Source organism: Dama dama, chromosome 6, assembly GCF_033118175.1.
Source record: "Dama dama isolate Ldn47 chromosome 6, ASM3311817v1, whole genome shotgun sequence".
NCBI classification, from domain to species: domain Eukaryota; kingdom Metazoa; phylum Chordata; class Mammalia; order Artiodactyla; family Cervidae; genus Dama; species Dama dama.
In genome coordinates, this window is record NC_083686.1 from 24,683,409 (window position 1) to 24,689,408 (window position 6,000).

Genomic DNA, 6,000 nt, shown 5'->3' on the forward strand with positions numbered 1-6,000 from the left:
CAGATAAGCCATGAATGGCTAACTTTGGATTAAATATCCAATTCCAGTTCAGTCTGCTGTGGCCAGTTAGGATGGTGTCACATGGTATAAAATATGACCATTTATACCTTGGAAAGAAACGTCAGGAGTTCTGGAACATAACAAGGACAACAAAGAGCAAAAGTAGGACTTACCTGGTGGTCCAGTGGCTAAGACACCAAATGCAGTGGGGTGGGGTTCAATCCCTGGTCAGGGAATTAGATCCCGCATGCCTCAACTAAAGATCTCTCATGTTGCAACTAAGACCCAGTGGAGTTGTGTAAATATATAAATATTTAAGAAAAGAAAAGAGCAAAGGTGTAATCTAAGTAAAGGTTTGAGGGGTTTTCAGTTTATTGCAAATGAAATTGGCAATTCTAGGATGAATGAAGTAAGAAAGGATGTGGAGGGCTTCCCTGGTGGCTCAGTGGTAAAGAAACCACCTGCCAATGTAGAAGACACAGGTTCGATCCCTGGTCTGGGGAGATCCCAGAGCAGCTAAGCCCGTGTGCCACAACTACTGAGCCTGCACTCCACAGCCCAGGCTCCGTGACAAGAGAAGCCTGTGCACTGCCACTAGGGAGCAGAGAAAACCCAGGCAGCAATGAAGATCCCAGCAGAGCCAAAAATAAAATAAATAAATAAATAAATTTAAAAAAATAAATAAATAAATAAATAAAGGATGTGGAATAAGGGGAGTTTACGCTGGAAACTGAGAGTACTAGTAGAGATCGCAGGCTGAGTTCTCAGTGGTGGACTTCATGTTCCGCTTTGCTTGCACTGTCCCGAGTGGATCCATGACTTCTACAACTAATGGAGCTCTGCCCTAATGGGAAGAGTTGCTCAGAAGCAAAGGAAATGGATACATTATGGAAAACTCTGATTCCACGCAGCTATCCCCATAAAATTCCTAAAAGTCTTGCCAATGATGAAATAAGCTCTGAATATAAAAGTAGAGGCCACTTCAATCCAGTGATTACCTGCTATAATGCCTAACTATTTGGCCCCATGACATGTCATGTGCTCCTCTAGACCAACTTTTTGGTTGTAGGACCCTTCGCACTATAAAAATGAGAATTTAAGAGCTTTTTTGTGGGTTATATTTATTGGTATTTACTGTACCTGAAATTAAAGCAGAAATCTTTAACATTTTGATTTATTTATTCATTTTAAATTAACAGTAATTAATGTGTATGTTGAGTGCCGAAGAATTGATGCTTTCAAATTGTGGGGCTCGAGAAGACTCTTGAGAGTCCCTTGGACTGCGAGGAGGACAAACCAGTCAATCCTAAAGGAAATGAACTCTGAATATTCATTGCAAGGACTGATGCTGAAGCTGAAGCTCCAATACTTTGACAAAGAGCTGACTCATTGGAAAAGATCCTGACAATGGCAAAGATTGAAGGCAACAGGAGAGAGGGGCGGCAGAGGGCGAGATAACTAGAAAGCATCATCCACTCAATGGAAACGACTTTGAGCAAACTCCTGGACCTAGTGAAGGACAGGGAAGCCTTTTGTGCTACAGTCCATGGGGTCTCAAAGAGTTGGACATGACTTAACAACTTAACAACAACAGTATTGACATAAATATTTTTCAAAAAATTAAGCAATAGAACTGTCATTGTTTTACATTTTTGGCGAGTATTGTTAATGTCTGGCTTAATAAAAGACAGCTGGATTTCTCATATCTGCTTCTGTGTTCATCAGGTGTGACTTCATATGTGTGTAAGCCTCTAGGAAATGCCAGGGAATGGGAGTGAAAAATGAGAGTGAAAAAAGGCCGCAGTGACTCCCTCAAAAGGTTTGGGGAATTCTCAGATGTCCTGACTATATTCTGTGAATTGCTGCTGTAGCTATTGCAGTGAATAGGAATATAGGCCAGGCCTTGGAAAAGCATTAATTATTTTTCCTTCTTGAACATAAAGTTTCTTCCTTTATTCTTAACCTTGGCCTGTAGCTTCATAACTCTTTCCATCCCTTCACCAAATTCATTCTCCACTGCTAACAGCATCTTAAAATAATGAGTTGACATCTATAGAGCAGTTTTTGCATGCCAGAAAGAAAGATAGATAGTCATGTCCAACTCTTGCGAATCCATGAACTATAGCCTGCCAGGCTCTTCTGTACATGGAATTCTCCAGGCAAGAATACTGGAGTGGGTTGCCATTTCCTTCTCCAGGGGAACTTCCTGACCCAGGAACCGAACTCAAGTCTCCAGCATTGCAGGCAGATGCTTTACCGACTAAGCTACAAAGGAAGCTTTGAAGTGAAAGTTGCTCAGAAGTGTCCAACTCTTTGCAACCCTATGGACTGTGGAATATTCCAGCCCAGAAAACTGGAGTGGGCAGCCTTTCCCTTTTCCAGGGGATCTTCCCAACCCAGGGATCGAACCCAGGTATCCTGCATTGCAGGTAGATTCTTTACCAGCTGAGTAACGAGGGAAGCCCCAAAATGTGGAGATGCCGGGGATTGAACCCGGGGCCTCATACATGCAAAGCATGTGCTCTACCACTGAGCTACATCCCCTACCCTCTACATGCCAGGTCCTAAACAAAGCACTCTTCATTCATTGTTTCTTTTCATCTCTATTTCAACCTGTGAGATGTTAGAAAAAATATATATTTGGTCTCTGTGGTTCCTGGCACAGAGCGCCTAAAACCATTGACATTTGCTAAGTGATAAGAGCACTGGGAGGAGCATCTTTTGTTTAAACCTGGTCCCTAAATCCCTTGGAATTTCCTGGGTAACAAGCCTGTCTTTTGTTCTAGTCAGGTGCCCCTGGGTGGGCTCCTGCTTGGGGCCTGGTCACCAGAAAGATAAGACAGGATCAGAAGCTTGGAATTTTCAGCCACATCCTCCATTCTCTAGAGAAGGAAGAGGGCTGGAAATGGGTTGATGATCAATCATGCCTACGTGATGAAACCGCCATAAAAATCCCCAAAGGACCAGGTTCTGAGAAACTTCTACGTTGGTGAATACATGGTGGTGCTGGGGGAGGGCACACCCAGAGAGGGCAGGGAAGCCCCCACATATCTGGCCCTACACATTCCTTCCATCTGGACATTCATCTGTTTAGCCTTTATCATATCTTTTTACAATCCACTGGTCAACAGGGAGTGAACTGTTTTCTTGAGCTGCTGTAGCAAATGAACTGATCCTGAGTGGGGAGGGAGTTGTGTATAGCTCATCGGTCAGAAGCACAGGAAACAACCTGGACTTGTGATTATCATCTGAAGTTGGACAGTCTTGTAGGACTGAACCCTTCACCTAGGAGCTGATAGTATCTCCAGGCAGAGTATCAGAACCGAGTTAGGTTGTAAGACACAGAGCTGGTGTCACAGAGAATTATTTGGTGCAGGAAAAACAGCCACTCATCTGGTATCAGAAGTTGTTTTTTTTTTTGGTATCAGAAGTTTTGAGGGACTTCCCCATTGGTACAGTGGATAAGAATCTGCCTTCCAGTGCAGGGGACACAGGTTCAATCCCTGGTTCGGGAAGATTCCACATCCCAGGGCCAGTGGGGGTGGGGGTGGAGGCAGCAACTGAAATCTGTGCACAACTCCTAAAGCCCGTGAGTCTAGAGCCTGTGCTCCACAAAAACAGAAGCCACTGCAATGAGAAGCCCAAGCTCCTCAACGAAGAATAGCTCACTAAAACTAGAGAAGGCCTGCTCACAGCAAGACCCAGCGCAACCAAAAATTAATCAATTAAAAGCAAAATAGATTATTGTGAATTAAAGGAAAAACATATTTTTTAAAAAAATGTTCTGAGCGTGGCAATAGTGTGAGAGTAAGGGAGACACACAGGAGGAAAACTGAGGGTTGTTTGTTTTTTTTTGCACAATCCCAGAAGACAGTTTTATCCTAGGGATAATTATTATCCCTAAATTACTGATGTGGAAAACAGCTCTGGAGAAAGGCAGCAACAGGCTCTGAATTACAGATCAAGTAAGTTAAGAAATCAGGAATCTAACCCAGGGAAGCCCCTGTCGTGAAGGAAAGTGAAGCATTTATTGCAGGGCACCAAGCAAGGAGTCCTGGCTTCCCTGGTGGCTCAGCTGGTAAAGAATCTGCCTGCAATGCAGGAGACCTGGGTTTGATCCCTGGGTCGGGAAGATCCCTTGGAACAGTAAATGGAAACCTGCTCTGGTATTCTTGCCTAGAAAATTCCATGGACAGAGGAGCCTACAGGCTATAGTTCATAGGGTCACGAAGAGTTGGACACAGTGGAATGACTAACACTTTCACTTTGAAGCAAGGAGTCAAGGACAGTTAGTGCTTAAAAGACTCTGAATTCCCCAAGGCTTGCAGGGAAAGGTTTTTAAAAACAAGATAAGGGAGGGGGTTGGTGTCAGCTCAAGGACATGCTTCTGACTGGGCGGTGAGGTAATTGTGGGAGTCAACATCATCAACCTTCTGGTTCCAATTGGTCTGGGGTCTTTGTCCTTGTGGGCAGCAGACAGTTAACTTCTTCCATCTGGTAGGGGTTTCAGTATTTGCAAAACAGCTCAAAAGATGTGACTCAGAATATCATGTATAGCCCTCGAGGAGGAACTGAAGGTCCTTGACTTTGTTTAATGGCTGAACTGTTATTATTTTGTCTTGCTTGACTGTTTTCCTTGCTGCGTTTTCTCTTTCCTCTGATTAAATTCACTTTGTGGAACTCAGGGAAAGCCTACGAGGCTACAGTTTTTCTACAGGGCAGGCAGAGGACAAGGAGGTTGAGAGAGTGTTCCAGGAAGACCCCATAGAATCCTGCTCAATTACAATTTTATGCATTCCATGTGCATTTTAAATTGTTTTAAGTTTTCAGAAGTTCAGCTCAGGAGATCACATGTCTATTGGGAATCCTTCAATTTGAAGTTTTCTGTTTTCCTGTGTACTCATCAGGGTTGCTCTATAATCTAACTTCAGAAAGTTTTCAGTCTTTGGCTAAATATTGGTTTTGGGGAAACCTGTTCTTAAACTCACTTTGCATTTGGGAGGAATATTTTCGTCAATACTTTTTGTTTCTGGCCACACCATTGTAACAGGAGGGAAAGGGGCAAGGCACAGCTTTTGGAAAGAATGACATAGCCCAAGGGCACAGCATAAACCAGTTAGAATCAAGTGGGACAAAGATGGCAGACAAGACTAGACCTTGATCCTCAATCAGCAAGTGAAATGACACAACCAGAGGTGCCAAGACAGTTCCAAGGGACTGTCAGAAGTTCAAGGAGTGGGTGGTGGCCCAAAACCTGGAAATCTCCACCCCTTTCCCAAAATAGTTGGAATAATCCTCCCACAGATCCTGAACTTGAAACTACAATCCTCTGGCCACCGATGTGAAGAACTGACTCATTTGAAAAGACCCTGATGCTGGGAATGATTGAAGGCAGGAGGAGAAGGGGATGACAGAGGATGAGATGGTTGGATGGCATCACCAATTCAATGGACATGAGTTTGAGTAAGCGCCAGGAGTTGGTGATGGACAGGGAAGCCTGTTGTGCTACAGTCTATGGGGTCATAGAGTCAGACACGACTGAGCAACGGAACTGAACCGAATCCTCTCACTCATTAGCATATGAAATTCAGCTCAGCTTAGTTCAGTTCTGTTGCTCAGTTGTGTCTGACTCTTTGCTTACTCAAGCTCATGTCCGTTGAATTGACGATGCCATCCAACCATCTCATCCTCTGTCGTCTCCTTCTCCTCCCGCCTTCACTCTTTCCCAGCATCAGAGTCTTTTTCAAATGAGTCAGTTCTTCGCATTGGGAGGCCAGAGTATTGGAATTTCGGCTCCAACATCAGTACTTCCAGTGAATATTCAGGACTGATTTCCTCTAGGATGGACTGGTTGGATCTCCTTGCAGTCCAAGGGACTTTCAAGTATCTTCTCCAACACCACAGTTCAAAATCATCAATTCTTCGGTGTTTAGCTTTCTTTATAGTCCAATACTCACATCCTTACATGTCTACTAGAAAAACCATAGATTTGACTAGATG

The 6,000-nt window shown here is 43.8% G+C and overlaps 1 non-coding gene across 1 annotated transcript; it reads right to left on the minus strand.

Moving 5' to 3' along the window:
- Positions 1–2,472: 2,472 nt before the first annotated feature.
- On the minus strand, positions 2,473–2,544 carry TRNAA-UGC (transfer RNA alanine (anticodon UGC)). Its single transcript has one exon. It is a non-coding gene; the product is annotated as a tRNA-Ala (tRNA).
- Between the last annotated feature and the right edge of the window lie 3,456 nt (positions 2,545–6,000).